Raw genomic sequence first — 17,074 nt, 5'->3', positions numbered from 1 at the left:
CTCGCGCTCCGCTTCGTTTTGAACCAGCGCCATGTTTGTGCGGTCGCCGCACACAGGCAAACAGTTCACGACTGCTCCTCGTGATGTCAGCACGGCCACGAAAGGCGGGCCGCCTGCGTGCGGTGCGGGTTGCGGCGATGGGCGGCTCGAAGATAACCAGGCTTTTAAGCTGCGTCTCGCAGCACCACACGTCTGAGGAACGCCGTTCTAAGTGTTCTTTTAATGTGTTTAGCATCATTCGGAAACCTTTAGGCACTTTTCGGTAACTATCTGTGGGTGCATCTGATAGTTTTCGCACCCACTTCGGTCACTGGGTACACGGTAAAATAATTTGCTCCCTCAGTCAATTCTAAGCGTGTAAATTATTTCACAGTGTGGTCCATGGTATAATGGCATCGGGCTAGTGTGCTCAGGCAACCGGGTTCCGTCAGACCAACGGCACTGGGTGCATGCCGCTCTTGAGTGAACCTCTCTCACGCCAACTTGGGTCGCTGGGCATCTGCTTCACTTGAAGGACAAAAACGCATCATTTAGAATGTCTCTAGTGCCGGGAGGGAACTCACTCACGTCAAATACATTCAGACGATCTTTTCTGAATATACATTCACACACAGAGTTCGCGGGGGTGCCGCGGGGTGGCGCAGCATGTCCAGTGAGAAGCGCGAGAAAGCACGGCTGCATACACGCCTCAAACATGACGCTATTCGGCGTTGCCAATGCGGTACGTCTGTTCCTGCATTGATTCAATGCCAAGCGCGCTAACGCCGACATCATTGTTGAGACTGGCCTGCATGCTGGATGTTCTTTTCCTTTTGTAGGCGAAAAAGAAAGGAGGGATGGGGTATATTTCACTGCGCATAGCACGCGCCGGGAGAGGAAAAGCTGCGTGGGTAGGGAGGGGGAAGCGGATGTGCGTGTGAGTAGAAAGGGGGTGATTTAGTGAAAGTGAATATGAGGCTCATTCTCGCTGCTGGCGATAACTGACGCAGCGCATACTACGCGGTTGGAGATGGCGTATTGCGCCGTCACCTGCCTAATGTGTATTCTCTTTTAAACTTCTCCATTCCTCTTGCTCAGCCGTCTCCTGACACGTGCTCGTGCACATTTGTCCTACGCACATCTGAGCGGCCCTGTATTATTGGCGAGCAGTCACTCCGCATCGTGCACACACACTCTTTTTCGAATTTCGAAGAATTAAGACCCTGTTTAGACTTGTTTTGCTCACTTGCTGACTTGAATTATTTATATTTTCTTTCAGCATCTGAAAAAGATATACAATTAGATCTAAACGTTTCTGCCATCATTTATGATAGAGAGGTCCTAGTCAAAAACGTTATAAATACCAAGATTTCACCTATTCAGTCAGAACACGCAATGCTACAATTTAAGCTCAGCGTTCAAGCAAGTTAAATTTTTACCGACAGACAGCCCACCTACCGAAATTGTGGGCCATTGAGGTCAAGATTACAGAAAGGTTGCGCAACACACATGCGCGTGTCATCTTTATTATCATAATCATAATCATAATCATCATTCTAACTTTATGTTCGGTAGAGGACAAAGGCGTGCCCAAGCGAATCTCCAGTTACCCCTTTCTTGAGCTAGCTAGTTGCAAGTTGTGCCCTACAACTTTTCGAATTTAATCACACCTTCGAATTTGCTGCCACCCTTCTCTTGGCACTCACTATGTAACTCAAGAAGACCACCGCTTATGTGTCTGACGCATTACATGGCCTACCCAATTACATTTTTTTCTCTCAGTGTCAACTAGAATACCGGCTACTCCCGCTTGCTCTCTAAGGGCACGGCGGTACCATCGGAATGCGGCCTGCTAATCCATCCGCCTTCTTTATGCCGTTACTCGTCGTTCTGCTGATGTTGCAATCTGACTACGAAGGACCGGTGCAAAGCGTCTCGACGGAGACATTCGACGATAGCAGAGGCCTCGTGCCATCGGAGCCGCTGATATTCAATGATGCCATGGATACTCTGCGCCTGGTGACAGCAACCGATGCGGGCGCTACATTCAAAGGCACCCTGGCGGGAAGCTGGTCATCGTGGGATATAAAAGCCGCGTCCAAGCTTCAGGCGCGTGAAGGTCACGGAGGCACCATGGGAATGCAGCCTGCTAATCCATTCACCTTTTTTTATGCAGGTGAGCAAACGTTACGGCAAATGTTTTCGATCAAATAATGTATTTTTGAGTGTGCTGCCGTACCCGAGGCTGCTTCTAGAGTTGGTGTGTGACAATGTTAGCGTTGCACTTACCGATATACTCTTATTATTATGTGGTGATGTCCAGACTAACCCTGGGACCGAGGGTGCTGTTGTCTCGAAGCAGCTTCAGCAGAGTGCTGAGGATCTGAGGGAAATCAAGCTGGAACGATTACTGACGAATTAATTACTGACGACTTTCGACGAAAAAATTGCGGACTGTATGAAGCAGGTCACTGATTTATAAAATGTCGTACAAGTGCTGGAACTTAATGTAGGCGATCTGGAAAACTGTTCCAGAAGGTCTAACTTGATCATTTAAGGAATTCCGGAAAATGAAAAGGAAAGCAGCGACAGCCTTGAGCAACTAATTGACGAAAACGTTGTTAAGGGCGTCCTGAAAACGGAGCCTTTAACTCTATAGAAAGAATCCATAGGCTCGGAAGACCAAGAAACAAGAAAGCTAGGCAAGTAATCATGAAGCTTGTTGACACTCGAGAAAAAACTTGAGTAGCGAGAAATTGTCCGAAACTTAAGGGGACCAACTGCTAGATGAGTGAAGACTATTCACCCAGAATACGTGATATAAGTAAAAAGCTCTGGAATTATGCCAACACAAAAAAAGGAAGCTGGTGAGAAGCTATCCTCAGCGTACGGCAAGCCGAAAGTTAACAGTGAACTGCACTGTTGGGGTGACCAAAGTGATGGCGTGGTTCCCTTGAAGAGCAAGAGACCCCTCCCCCCCCCCCTAAAAAAAAAAAAACAGCGAAGAGAGCCAAAGTCGCTGCGCTCGCGCCGTCCGGAATGGGTTTCATAAATATAAATGCACGCAGTGTCATGAATAAGCTAGGTGCTGTCGAATCCATACTTATTAGTCTGGAACCCGATTTTGTTGCAGTTAGGGAAACATGGCTAACGGGTGATATTCTAGACGGTGAACTAGCTACGCCAAATTATTCAAAAATACGGAAAGAAAGACAAACACGCGGTGGTGGCGTCGCCTTATCAATAAAAAAATATATCATCCCCTTCGTGGCAGTGCGTGATGTCGAGTACGTCTAGGCCATCTTTTGCAGGATAACTATGCGCCAACGAATTATCACTGTGGGTTCCGTTTACCGCAGTCCCGCGCACGGCTGAAAATGTCGTGATTCGATCATTGTGTAACTACACAGAACGTCATAAACCATGTGGTTGACTAATCTTACTTGGAGATTTAAACTAGCCAGATATTGAGTAGCAGGCCATGCAGTCCCCATCTGTTTCATCTGAACTTATTTGTTACATGATGCTTCACTTATGTCAAGTTGTTACAGAGCCCAAGCGCATTAGTGTAGCGCATCAAGCATTCTTGACGCAGTATTCTTGAGCAATCATTTTTCGCACGAACACATAGGTACAGAAATAATGGATGGAATACGAGACCACAAGCTAACATACTGCAGTATACACTTTGAAGATTCTACACATACTCCCAAAACACGCACGGCCTTTCTTGACCTTTCCAATGCTAATGATGTCAGTATAATGGACCACCTTAATTTCGTATATGCTGTCTTTGAAGAATTTTCTGATCTTGCCTCTACGGATGTTGACGCGCTCTGGAATAAGTTCAAGAACATCTTATTTTTCTTGCGCGGGGAAGTACGTTAAAGTTAAACCCAGTTAATCCATGGATTATACGCGAAATTATCTAAGCAAGACGAACAGTAAATAGGCTACGAAGCAGGCTAAAAATAAAGCCCGTGCACACAACTTCACTGGCTCAGTGAAGCCATTTTCAATATGAAGTCTAAAATTAAGGACGCTAAAATTGACCACGTCACCCACAGTCTTCCCAATTTTTTGAAGAGCGCGCCTAAGAAATTTTTGAATTACCTTAACCTTAAGAAGCATGACGGCCCTACAACTTCGAGTGCCGACAACCGAAACAACGCGACTTCTTTTAACACTTATTTCCAATCAGTATTTAATACCCATAACGGGAGTCTTTCGAACATAGATCCGTGCTTCCGTAGGCATATCGCTCCATTTAAAGTCGCTGAAGCAGGGGCACAAAACCTTCTACTGAACATTGATACGAAAAAGCTGTCGGGCCAGACAATGTACCCGACGTATTTTTAAGAGATATGCTGAATGGACCTCTAAATACATGTGCCTAAGTTTTAACAAATATTTAACAACCAGTGCCCTTCCTGCAGATCGGAAAATGGACAAGGTTGTCCCCGTTCATAAATCTGGAAACACGTCAGAGATGTCTAATTTCAGACCTATTTTACTAACTTCGACTATATGCAAGCTTCTTGAACTTATATTCCTAAAGCACATAACCACATACCTAGGCGAAGAATCTATGCTGTCACCCTGCAAGCACGGTTTCCCCAGGGAAATTTCGACAGTCACGCAAGTTATAGAACTAGCACATGACATATCTCAATGTATCGACAATGGACACCAGATAGACCTAATTTTACTTGACTTTTCAAAGGCCTTCGACCACGTACTGCACAAAAGAACTAACAGAAAAAAAATTGATGCCACATTAGGTGACGTTCCTGTTGTATAATGGATTGAGAATTACCTCGATAATCGATCACAGTTCGTTCAAATTAATAATGAAGTTTTTAGTTTAGCCCCTCCAACTTCCGGTGTTGTACCCCAGGGTAGCGTCCTGGGAGCTGTTTTATTTCTCATTTTCATAAATGACTTGCCTGCTAGGTGTCATGTACATATTCGACTTTTTACGGATGATTGTATCTTGTATCGTGAAATAATTCCATTGATGACCATGAAATCCTACATAATGCTCTAGAGTGTGTTTTCATTTGCTGTCAGAAGTGGCAGATGACTATAAATGCATCAAAATCGGCAACATTAAGAATAACTAGAAAGAAACAAATGTCTGACTTCACCTACACTATTAATGACACGTCCCCTACTATGGTTTTAGAGCACAAATAGTTACGTTTAACCTTATCCCATGAACTCCGCTAGAATGAGCATGTTCAAAAAATTACATCGACCGCACTAAAGCGAGTTTTCTTCTTGAGAAGACTCCTTCCACAGGCACCAGCCGCCACAAAGCTGTTGGCGTATCGCATGATTGTTACGCTAAGTATGATTGTTACGCTAAGCTTGAGTACGCTAACATTGTTTGGTTTCCGTTCACTAACGACCATATTCGCAGACTGGATAGGGCGCAGAGAAAGGCATTAAGGTTTATCTGTAATAAATACAAGCTAACCTGACTCGCCAACTAGTCTACTAAAGCAAGCTCGTATGCTTACCTTACAAAATCGAGCTTAACTAGCTCGAGTAAAGTTTCTCTATCAATTGATCCATGGCGATATAAACACTGTCACATATAAAGTTCTCTCTATTGTGTACGGGACCTACACACCATAAACATCCTCATACCCTTGTCGAACACAGGCACAAGTAAATTGTCTTCAATATTATTATTTTAGTCGTGCAATCAGAGAGTGGAACCAACTAGCCTATTCAGTCACGAGCACGCTGACCTTAGCAAATTTTCTACTATTGGTACTATTACATGCATGACTATTCATGACTATTCATGACTATTGGACTATACATGCATGACTGTTCATCACTAATTTTCCATATTCTACATTTGTGAACTGTATTATCTCATCTGTGTTCAGATTTCGCACTTGCGTCTCTAAAATTATGCTACCTTTCTTTATGTTGACTTAGTTTTGTTTTGCTTACTTTTGGACACTGTGTTTGATATACTTACGTTCTTTATATTTGTCGCCGTTGACTTGATGCATAATTATTGTAACACTGTATGGCATTGTTTTTCACGTGCGCGGCGACGTTATTTCATTCACGCCTGTCGGGGCTGGCGCCTGTAACTGAGGTGCTCGCGCGCCAGGCGTTTTCTCCCATGCACTCAGAAATTGTGAAGAACCCTTCAAATTTCGGTAGTAACTTCTAGCCGGGTGGGCTGACTTCCTTGTGTAAACACGCCTCGTCACCGGCGTTATACACCGGAGCAGGTGGATGTTCGCGGTCATAATGGCGCTTCTGCGTTTCTTGCGCTTGTGAAGCTCTTCTGATCGCTGCTGTTTTCATCTTTCCGAAGACGGACGCTCGGTCGGCGGAGCAGCAGATGGTAACGGGAGTGTCCAGGTTGAGGACCGCTTTCAGCTGGGGCACCTTCCCGTAGACGGTTTCATACGGCGTTGTCCCGGTAGACGTCTGCAGCACCGTGTACCCAGCAGACTACAGGCAAGCTTCCCAGTCGGCTTGTCCTTTTTCCCCCATTTTCGTATACAGAGCGAGTCGGGCCTGGGTGCTTTGGCTAGTTCGTTCTGTAAGGCCGTTTGCCTAGGAATGAAATGCGGACGTGTAATGGCGCTTCACCCCTGCCGTACTAAGGTAATTCCTTAGTTCGCGACTGCAGCATGTCGTGTAGCACGGCCTGATATTATTTTTTTCGGCAGGCCATGCCTCCATTCAAATCTTAGCGTCAGAAAATCGATAAAGTGACAGGACGGAAAAGATAGCACAGCAGCCACTTCGAGGTACTTCGACAAATAGTTCACGGCCACAATGATGTAGCGGTTTCCTGCTGTAGTGATCGATAGATGTCCGATGTAGTCGACGCCAATAGCACGAAAAATAGTTTCTGGCAGCGGAATAGGTGTCAGTTTTCCAGGCTGGCCAGCTGGCAGTCGCTTATATTGCTGACACACGGAGAAACTGGCGACGTAGGAACGGACATCACTTTCCATTCTCGGCCGCCAGAAGCGTTCTTGTATTTTGCGAAGCGTGGCTCACTGGCCGATATGCCCTCCTTCCGGGGTGTCATAAATGGCTCGGAATACTTCTGATGTAAAGCAATTGGGAATCACTAGGAAGTGATGTTCTTCTGAGTGGCCTTCGTGCCACTGACGCCAATACAGTGTGTCGTCGCGTATTACATAAGAAGAATTCTTTCCTGTAGGAGCGCTTGAGGTGATGATTGCTGCTAAGTCTTTGGCCTGCTGTTGGAGTTTGGAGAAGACTCGTTGAGAGAAGAAAATGCGACTCTTTTTATTTTGGGACGCGCGGTCAAGGGGGTTCTGCGAGAGAGCATCGGAGCTGTTAGGCACCCAGCACGGTGGTGCACGTCAAAATCGTACTCTTGCAGCGTGATAATATATCGGGCAAACGTGTTCTTCAGCTGCTGCTTGGAAAACATCCATGTTAATGCAGCATTATCGGTAATGACCGTGACCTTCCGCCTAAAGAGATAGTGACGGAATTCTTCATCCACACCCCATACCACTGCAAGAGATTCGAGCTCATTGGAGTGGTAGTGGCGCTAGAAATCTGAAAGCTTGCGGCTCACATGTGCGACAATACGTTGGGTGCAATCAGGGTCACGTTGCACTAGCGCTACCCCGAGGCCCATCTGGCTGGCATCGGTGTGCCCTTCCGTAGTCCAATCGTCACATAAGTGGCTTACGGGATAATACAATAACTGCTGTTTTAAAGTTCGAAAAGCGATTTTTTGTGGGGCGCTACATTCAAAACAAACTTCATTTTTAAGAAAATTATTCAGGGGAGTGGCGGTCGATGCGAAGTGGGGAATAAATCTGCGTAAGGTAGGAAGCCATGCCCACAAACGACTGAACTTTTTTTAGGCAAGTTCGAGTGGGATATTCCGCCAAAGAAGCAATGCGCTAAGGGAGCGGCTTGATGCAGTTTGGAAAGATAGTATGTCCTAGGTATGAAATCTTGGAGAGACTAAATTGGCACTTCTCATGCTTCAACCTAAACCGAGCCTCACAGGGTTTGTGTAGTACTTCGTCCAAATTTCAGACGTTGTTCTTCCGTTGCGCCAACGACCAGGATGTCGTCCGGATACACGACACCGGGCTGGTTATTCAGAGGTCCTAGCACGCAATTAATTGCACGCTGAAAGTACTTGGAGCCTTGCGCCACCCAAACGACATGCGGTTAAATTCGTGCAAGCGTGATAGGTCCGACAGGCTGTCTTGCACTTCTTCCGCGATGATGAACTGCCGGTATCCCGCGCGTAAATCAAGCGATGAAAAGAACTTGGAATGGCGGACCATATCAAAAGCATCATCAATTCAAGGTAGTGGGTACTTCATCGGGCGTCGTACATTTGTTGAGCTGCCTGTAGTCGACGCAAAATCTCAAAGAACCATTCTTTTTCCGAACAAGCACGGCAGACACTGTCCAAGGGCTTGAAGAGGGCCAAGTGATGCCCGCGTTGAGTATTTCACGCACGTGTTCCGCAATCACGGTACTTTCCGTTCCGCGTACCTCCTTAGTGGCACACACATCGGCGAGTGGTCACAAGTGGGTACATGTGTCACGAGCCGAACTAGAAGACAAAGTATATAGCAACAAGCGGAAAAATGGAAAAGTAGCGTAGACATCCCGGCCGTTACCTCAAAAAGAAGAGACGACAGCGCGCGCATCCGAAGGGAGAAAGAAGAAAGAGAAGGAAGAGGAGGAAGGCTGACGTGGCCTTGAAGGAGCGAGGTGTGGAGTGGCGGAACACCACTAGAAGCAAGAGGGACGCTCGAATACTTGGCGGAAAGGCGGTGAACCGGTGGCGTTGGCACCGAAGACCTGAGCAGGAGGAGGACATCAGTGGCATTGCACCAGTCTGACTTGATCCTCAACGCCCCGCAGCGCTGCCCGCGGTCTCCGGCAAATGCTCGAACGGTCCGAGGACAACGGTTCCGTCCACGCTACAGGGACAACCTCGCCCTCGCCGGCGGCAACGTTCAATAAGCCAGGTCCACTCTACAGAGACAAGCCCTCAACAGAGATGCCAGTAGTCCACAGGGCCATACAAAAGGATTACAGCGAAGCAGACATGTAAGCGCCCCATCACACTTTACTTATTAGCACACTTAGCGAGAAATAAGAACTGGATGGTTTAAGAACTAGTGAAAGACATAAGCGGAAACGGAAGAGACCGAACACAAAGTGTAACCAGTTAGCCCGGCGTATGCAGATTTGATGTTGACTTGTATATTGTGTGGTAATGTTATGTGTTTTGTGTGACTGTCTGTATTGATATCTTGTGCGCCAAGAGCGGTGGCAATGTGATGCACAAGCAAATTAGTGCCTGGGAGCCCGGCCGTACTACAGGCGAACAATGCAGTGTGGCGAGCGAGTACCGAGGACAAGGTAGGCGAATTTGCAGGCTCACTGTCGGCGTCGGTGTGGTGCCCTGGGCCATGGCCACTTGAATGGCGTACATGAAGTGTACGCAGAGCCGTCACATCTGCGCCACGCATTGGCGGCATCACGAATACGGCTTTCGGCGAGCGACATCTTCACGTCATCCGGCCAGGCATGGGAAGTCCGTGACCTGAGGAGTTGGGATGATAGGCGTGACGGCGACAGAGGTCGGGGAACCGTGGGCGCCGTGTCTGAGCGGTGCGGCAAGCCGCTCCGCAACAGTGTCTCCGAGGGCGGGTCGTCTACCGAAGGTTAGTTTAGCGACTACGTCATTGCAAAGCAGACAGACAATCCTCCCCCTCACCTCGTTATTCTAAAGTGGTTGCCCTTGGTGACAACCGGTAAATTTCCAGGAAACTGCCGAACCCTTTCGGTGGGTGGAACTCAGTTGTCCGGGGGCACAAGGTGGCACGACGAATCGACTGGCAGCCTTCAAAATTCCGGAGAACTTGTGACCCTTGCCGTGGAGACCGGTTTTATGGAGCTTGGGACACATCCTGCTTGGACGAAAGAGGAAAGCGACGCGGTTGACGTCAGCAGCGGTCCTTCCTCGTCCTGCCGACGATGGGACGCCCAAAGGGATTTAAGGCAAAGCCGGCCCATTGTTAGAGAGAGAGTCGTCTCCAGCCGCCCAGTCGGTCTGGTGCGCTCTTCGGCTCCGTTAATTTATGCTACTACCTGATATTACCTGCTATATTGCACATGCTGTATAAAGCTTTTAATCTCCTCTTCGTCTGCTCCAAGAGTCCGTCACTAGTCTTAGACACCGAGTCCCAATACCGGCTATACAGCCGTTCTCCCCCGTCGCGCTTCTCTTTGGACATGCTTCGTCATAAAGAGGCACCACCACAATGTGTGCGCGTTTCGCTTGTGTTAAATATGCCTTCAGACAAGATCGCCTGAATATATATGGCGCGGGTTCGATTCCGCCTACAAACGGAGTAATTTTAAATCATATTGTTGGTCATGGAAGATCGCCACAAACCAAATAAGCTAGAAAGAGAGGGACATTTGTTACGGTACAAAACCTGGGAGGTCAGCCTGAATCAAAGTTCTGACCTGCTGCCCAGAATCGAGGTAGGGAGTCTGGAGTAAAAATCGAGAGAGGGAGAGAGGTGCTGATGATGAAGGTGAAGAAAGCGGTGACTGAATTTGAACAGCAAATACTCTTGAAAATCTCAAATCTAGACGGCTCTTGTGCAAGCATTTGATTAGAGCTTTTACAGCATCACGCGGACAAGAAAGCGAGCAGGCATCAAAGAGGTTTTCTTGATCACAGCCACATTCAATGTCACATACCCAGTGACCCAAGTTGGTCCGGCGGTTGGTACCAAACTCATTCTCTCGGCAAAGAAGCCCGATGCTCTAGCTGTTAGTGCTCGCACGCAAGCACACGCACCAACACAGAGAGAGAGAGAGAGGGAACTCACTCACAAGGGTGCTGAAATCAATATCGTCACGTGCGGCACACGACCTTCCCTTTGCGTAGCTATAGTGCGCAGCCACGCGGCATTCTTTTTTCCCGAAAGCGACAGGGCGAGAGAAATGACTTGCGCGACGGCGAAAGCGCGGCCGAGCGTGCTGCCGCGATAAGCCGGCAATGGGCGCCAACCTCTGCCGGTTCCGCCGCCCCGTCGCGAGGCGACAACGCACAAATTAATCTCTGCTCCGTATCGCTCAGCCCGCACAGTGCAGACAGACGATGAAGTACTATCAACGTCAAATGAAAGTTGAACAGCGCGGAGCGCGTGGCCCAAGCATAAGTGAACATATAGTGCGCGCCGTCCAGTCATCACCATTGACAGGCGCGCACATCCGCTTTGGCCGCACTGCGCGATCCCCCTCTAGTGAGATAATTTCGCTTCTGTTCTTGGTCTTACATTTGACAGGGAGAAAATGAAAAATAAAAATGAAGCTAAAGTATTGCAGTTTACGGCGAGTGTTGTCAACTGCTGTCCGCGCGAACAGCGGTGCGCGTGGTGTAGTTTACACCGTCATCGCAAGGAAGATTCGCCAGCGCGGACCGTGCAGGCGAATCTACCTTGCGATGACGGTGCAAACTGCACCACGCGCACAGTCATGTCAAGATATGACAATGTCAAAATATTCGCCGTCGATTCTTACTCTAAGCCTTCCCAGTTTAATAACTTGAATACTTCTTCCAAGCACGCAGTGAATAGCATTGCAGAGATTGTCTCCCTGTCTGACCCCTTTCTTTATAGGTATCTTCCTACTTTTCTAGTGTAGGATAAAGGTAGTAGCTGTGGAATCTCTGTAGATATTTTCCAAGGTATGTACAGTCGCATGCAATATGACTTGCAACACTCTTGTTCGTTGTTGAAGGGGCTCCACGGCTGCGCAGCAGCTCTGACATTCGAAATAGCGGTTTAATAGACACCACTAATTGAAGCTGTGTTTCGGTCTGGAACTTACCATGTGTCTGCACAGCCGTACAGCCTTGGAACCCCTTCGACCACGGGCACCTGTGTTGCAATTCATATTGCACGTGACTGTACGTGAGCGGTCTGTACTTCTTGATTAGGTAATGGCTCTCCGACTGCTGGTATCTCTACTGCATCAAGTGCTTTTCCTAATCTATGAAAGCCATATAGACAGGCCTATTGCACTCTGCACATTTCTCGATAACCTGATTAATTATATCGATGTGATTCATTGTAGGGTATCCGTTCCTGAAGCCATCCTGTTCCCTTGGTTGACTAAAGTCCACTGTTACTCTAATTCAATCGGAGATTATTTTGGTAAATATTTTATATAATACTGGGAGTAAGCTAATGGGCCTATAATTTTTCAATTCTTTCACGTCTCCATTTCTGTGGATTAGTATAATGTTTGCATTCTTCCAGTTTTCTGGGACCCTTGCAGTCGATAGACACTTTGTATAGACAGACGCCAGTTTCCCAAGCATTAGGTCTCCTCCATCTTTGACTAAATCGACTGTTATTCCACATTCTCCTGCTGCGCTTTCTCGTTTCATGCCTTGCAAGGCCCTTCTCACCTCATCGCTAGTTATAGATGGAGTTTCTATATCCTATTGATTACTGTTACTATTATGGCGCAGCCTAAGGCAATTTCGGTTGTTTTTCTGCGTTCGCTGCAACTTGGTGCAGCAATTTGCGTGACTATCAAAATGGCTCATTTGGTGCGAAATGCTCACACCTGACGCCGCATTATTGTTCGGCAGAAGCACCGCCATTTTCTCACTGGACAAGAGATCACCGCTCTCGAGGTGAGTTCTTTATGTCGCGATATCATTTTCGTCGATGTATGGCTGCAAACCTCTAACTGGTGAATTCTTCATCAGACTGTCTTCATCTTTGAGTTGTATTGCCTCATTTCCGTACATGTCTATCTATGCCTGCAAGAACCATATTTTCCCTGTTTCTTGAAGTTCTGACGTAGACAGTTATACTTGTCGATGGCAGTTAGGAAAATGACGCTTAACGAAGCAGTTTTCTATCCAAGCTGTGACACGTACCGTCTTGAGAGCGAGCGGACGCATCTCACCTGTTCCGTGTTTTTTCTTTGAACTGCCGGATTTTTGAGTCGCACCTTAATGAAAGTGCATCGGCCAGATGCATGAAGTTGTGTGGACCACCAGGAACCCAAATTCTGAGGTAGGGGACCGCTTTTTCCGAATATAGAGGACTTGTGTGCCGAGAGGAGCGTCCGCCGCTGGGCCTAACGTCGACTTCGGCCTTGGCCGGGCGAGCGGTAGGCCCAGCCCGAGCCTCGGTGAAGCCGCCAGCGGAACATCGAACCATCGGTGATTACGCAAGTGAGCATTGACCTACGGTGATTACCGCTATGCGTGTAGAGGTGGACGGCATCGAAATTTCGCCGGACCAGTGCACAAGATCGCAAGGCTGGAAAACTGCCGGTGAGAGAGTCAGGCACAAAGGCATGGGCAAGATAGGCCTAAATCCCGTACTTCAAACGAGCCAAGATGGCGCCAAGGCCACGGCTGATGTCAACAGCCGGAGCAACAACCTCGACGGTGGCGCCACTGGCAGCGATACACGTCACTCAATGGCGAAACGTATAAACAAGGGCAAATTGTTGAAGGGCGCGCGCATGCCAGACTTGCCGCGCGGCGACATAAAGGACGTGTTCCTACCGCGAGGCGGGCTCCGCGTGAGCGACGTGACTCGCGTTGAACTGAGTCGTGCAATTGCGGCGGCGGCACAGATCCCCGCCAAGGAAGCAAGTGAAGACGTCGTGTGCCCCAACCTACAGCAAAATATCGTAGCGGTGAGCACCTCCAAGAGAGAGCACGCCGACCGATACGCTGCAGTAGGAAGGATCGACATACATGGCACGGCGCACGAGACAGGTACCTACGAAGCGGCCCCCCACGGCACGGTGAAGGGCGTCATAAGGGGCATCCCGCTCGAGGATACGGCCCAGGAGATTCAGGGGAATGTTGTGCACAAGCATAACCGAACGGCCCTACAGGCAAACCGAATCGGTAAAACCCGATCAGTCGTCATTGCTTTCGAAGGGCACAAAGTACCCAATTACGTGAGATACGGTAACCTGCTCACGGAGTGCGCGTTTCACAGAAAACAAATCGACGTACGCTATGCGTGCAGAAGAGTGGGCCGCAGAATGGACGTGTGCCCGGATCCTTCGAACACGATCTGTCGAGGGTGCGGGGTCTCCAACCCCGCCGAAGACCGCAGATGTGTCCCGAAGTGTGGCCTGTGCGGAGGCAAACACCTGACCGCGGACAAGGCCTGCAAAGCCCACTTCAAGACGCCATACGTCACCCGCCGGCGACGCTGGGAACGGCGCCGAGCAGAGGAAGAAGACGCCGGCAGAAGAAAGTAAGACAAGAGAGGTCCTGCAGGCGGAGAGAGGTCCCGCCGTGGCGCCTCCAAACAACGGGGCCGGTCACACAGGTCAGGCCGCAGCAGCAACAACAGTGGCGGCGGAAACGGCCGCCCGAGTCGCTCCCGATCGAAGACACCATCCGGGGGCGGCAACGGCGGCGGCTACCGCCGCTCGCGCTCCCGGACCAGTTCGAGATCTGGGGCCAGTTCAAGGTCCCCGAGCGAGTCAACCGGATGCGAGGGATCGCTGAGAAAAAGGTGGGCTGGACCAACAGCTCTCCCGTCGCTCGAACAAACAACACCGAATTCCCACCGCTGACCCCCTCAACTCACAAGCGAATCCGCAAAAGGACAGTAGCGAAGTGTTAGAACTTAAGAGGATCATAGAGGGCCAAAACGCTCAGATCCAGGAGCAGAACGCCCAAATACGGGCGCTTATGAATAAGATCGAAACGCTGGCGAATAACGGCAGCTCGGCAAATGCAAGCCCTCAAAACAACAGCACGGCGGCAAACAACGCCGCAGGCTTGCGCTTATTGTCGCGGAGGGACCCCTCCTCGCCCCGCCTAGGGCGGGCGGCAGGAGAGGCTGGGGTTACGCTACGTGCATCAAGTAATCAAGAGGCGATGGACGCCGAAATGAGCCCCGCGAGCGGAGAGGAAGCGGCGACCGCAGAGACCGCGACCACGGCAACGACACAGATCCACGAGAAGGAGAGCTGACGGCCATTTTGGCCGCAATTTCCCAAATTAATGAAAGGCTAGGCAAAATGGACGCCCGACTCGAGGCTGTCGAGAGTCAGTCTCACACGCGATCAGTGAAGCACAAGCGCCTAGCGCCAAAAATAGCCTCAACTTCGGTGAGGAACCGCTTCGCGTCCCTGAAAAAGGAGCGGTCCGAAAAAATCAAAGGCGTGATCGCGAAAAGGCGCAATCGACTCGAGAAGTCCGGAAAGGATGATGCAGAAGCCAAGAAGCACAAGAAAACCGGGGGGGATACCACCGTACTTTACCAATGGAACTGCCGAGGGATTCGCAAAAAAGAAGCGGAACTATTATTACACACTGACGGACAAGAAAACAAGCCTGATGTAATTGCTCTACAAGAAACAAACGGGAAACCAATAATCCCGGAGTAATTCACTTACAAGAGCCCCACGGAGAACGGGACGGCGGTGCTCGTCCGCAGCAACGTGGTGGCAACTCAACATGTCACGGCACAGGGTGGGTGCGAGCACACGCTGGTCGAAATTCATGCGAGAGAAATTGGCAGCTCGGGCACTTTATTTGTAATGAGCGCGTACTGCCGGCCGTCAGAACGGCAGTACGACTTTGACCGCATTGTGAGCCAGGCGAAAGGGTTGGCGAGGACCAGGCAGCTCCTGATTCTCGGCGACTTTAACGCCCCTCACACAACGTGGGGCTATAAGTTTCAGTTCAAGAGAGGAAAAGCATTGGCCAAAGCAATGGAGGATCACGAGAAGGCCCTCTTGAACGAGCCGGACGTAACCACCAGAAGAGGCAACAGTGCCGCGAGGGACACCACGGTAGACCTGTCGTAGTTATCAGGCACACTAGACGTCTCCTGGAGAAGCGATGAAATGGACCTAGGGTCTGACCACAGCGTGATCGGAATCACGATCCGAGGCTCCCGATATCGGGCTGTGCTGGGGACGGCGCGGATCACGGATTGGGACAAGATGAGAAAGTTTACCCAAGAACAAGAAGAGGCATCCGAGGAAGAAACGGGACAGGCTGAAAGACAAAGGACCTACACCTAGTGGGCGAGGGACCAGAAGAAGGCTCTCGATAAATTTACCCAAGAAATTGCAACGACGTCGCAGACACCGTACGTGGACGCCAGACTGACCCACATGTGGGCGGCCCGAGACTCGTTGACGCGGCGGTCGCAACAGAAAGCTGGCCAAGCGCATAGCAGTCTTGAACAAACAGATCGCAGAGTACGCGGCCAAACTATGTAAGGAAAATTGGCCGAAGACCTGCGACGGCCTACAGGGCAAGCTCTCGACGTGGAAGCCGTGGTGTCTCTTGAGGCATCTGATCGACCCGCTGAGTAGCAAAACTGCGACGAATCGCAACCTCACCAAAGCATTGAACACGTACAAGGGAAACGGGGCCGCAGGCTCCTGGAAGACCTGAAGGCCAAGTACCTAAAGACAGAGAAGGGCCAGTACCCGGTGCCCGAGAGGTACGGAGGACCCGACAACGAAGAACTGGACCGGCCGTTTACCATGACGGAACTGTGGACAGCGATAGATGACAGTAACAAGAGAAGTGCACCCGGCAGGGACGCCATAACTTACAAATTATACGGTAACATGAGCGGTACAGCGGCCCGCGGCCTCCTAGAGCACATTAACGAAGCCTAGGAGAGCTCGCAGTTGCCGAAGGAATGGAAGGACGCCGAGGTCCGCTTCATTCCAAAGCCCGGAAAGGCCCTCACGATAGACAACATACGGCCCATCTCCCTCACATCCTGCGTGGGGAAGGTGACGGAGCGCATGGTCTTTCGCCACCTGCAGAAGCACCTCGAAGAAACGGTTTAGATGCCAGAGATGATGTACGGCTTCGGGCAGCATCTCAGCACCCAAGACGTGATGATCCAACTCCACGAACTGGTCGTCAAGCCGGCAACGAGGCACGCGCCGCGCGGGATACTCGCCCTCGACCTGAAGGGAGCGTTTGGCAATGTGTCCCGCGCGAGCGTGTTGCAGAATCTAGACAAAACCCGGTGTGGCCGAAAGACATTCGGCT

The 17,074-nt window shown here is 49.8% G+C and overlaps 2 long non-coding RNA genes across 2 annotated transcripts in view; both read left to right on the top strand.

Moving 5' to 3' along the window:
• Nucleotides 1-2,102: 2,102 nt before the first annotated feature.
• LOC135903443 (uncharacterized) overlaps nt 2,103-17,074 on the top strand; it is a 33,866-nt gene continuing 18,894 nt past the window's right edge. The window contains exon 1 of the long non-coding RNA XR_010564803.1: nt 2,103-2,155. This is a non-coding gene — a long non-coding RNA (uncharacterized lncRNA). The remainder of the gene's footprint in view (nt 2,156-17,074) is intronic.
• On the top strand, nt 8,713-10,181 carry LOC135903441 (uncharacterized). The gene is made up of 2 exons (XR_010564802.1): nt 8,713-9,701; nt 9,804-10,181. It is a non-coding gene; the product is annotated as an uncharacterized lncRNA (long non-coding RNA).

This window comes from Dermacentor albipictus, chromosome 2 (assembly GCF_038994185.2).
Source record: "Dermacentor albipictus isolate Rhodes 1998 colony chromosome 2, USDA_Dalb.pri_finalv2, whole genome shotgun sequence".
Lineage (NCBI taxonomy): Eukaryota > Metazoa > Arthropoda > Arachnida > Ixodida > Ixodidae > Dermacentor > Dermacentor albipictus.
Note: the sequence above shows the minus strand (reverse complement) of the source record. Positions and strands in the feature narration are given on the sequence as shown.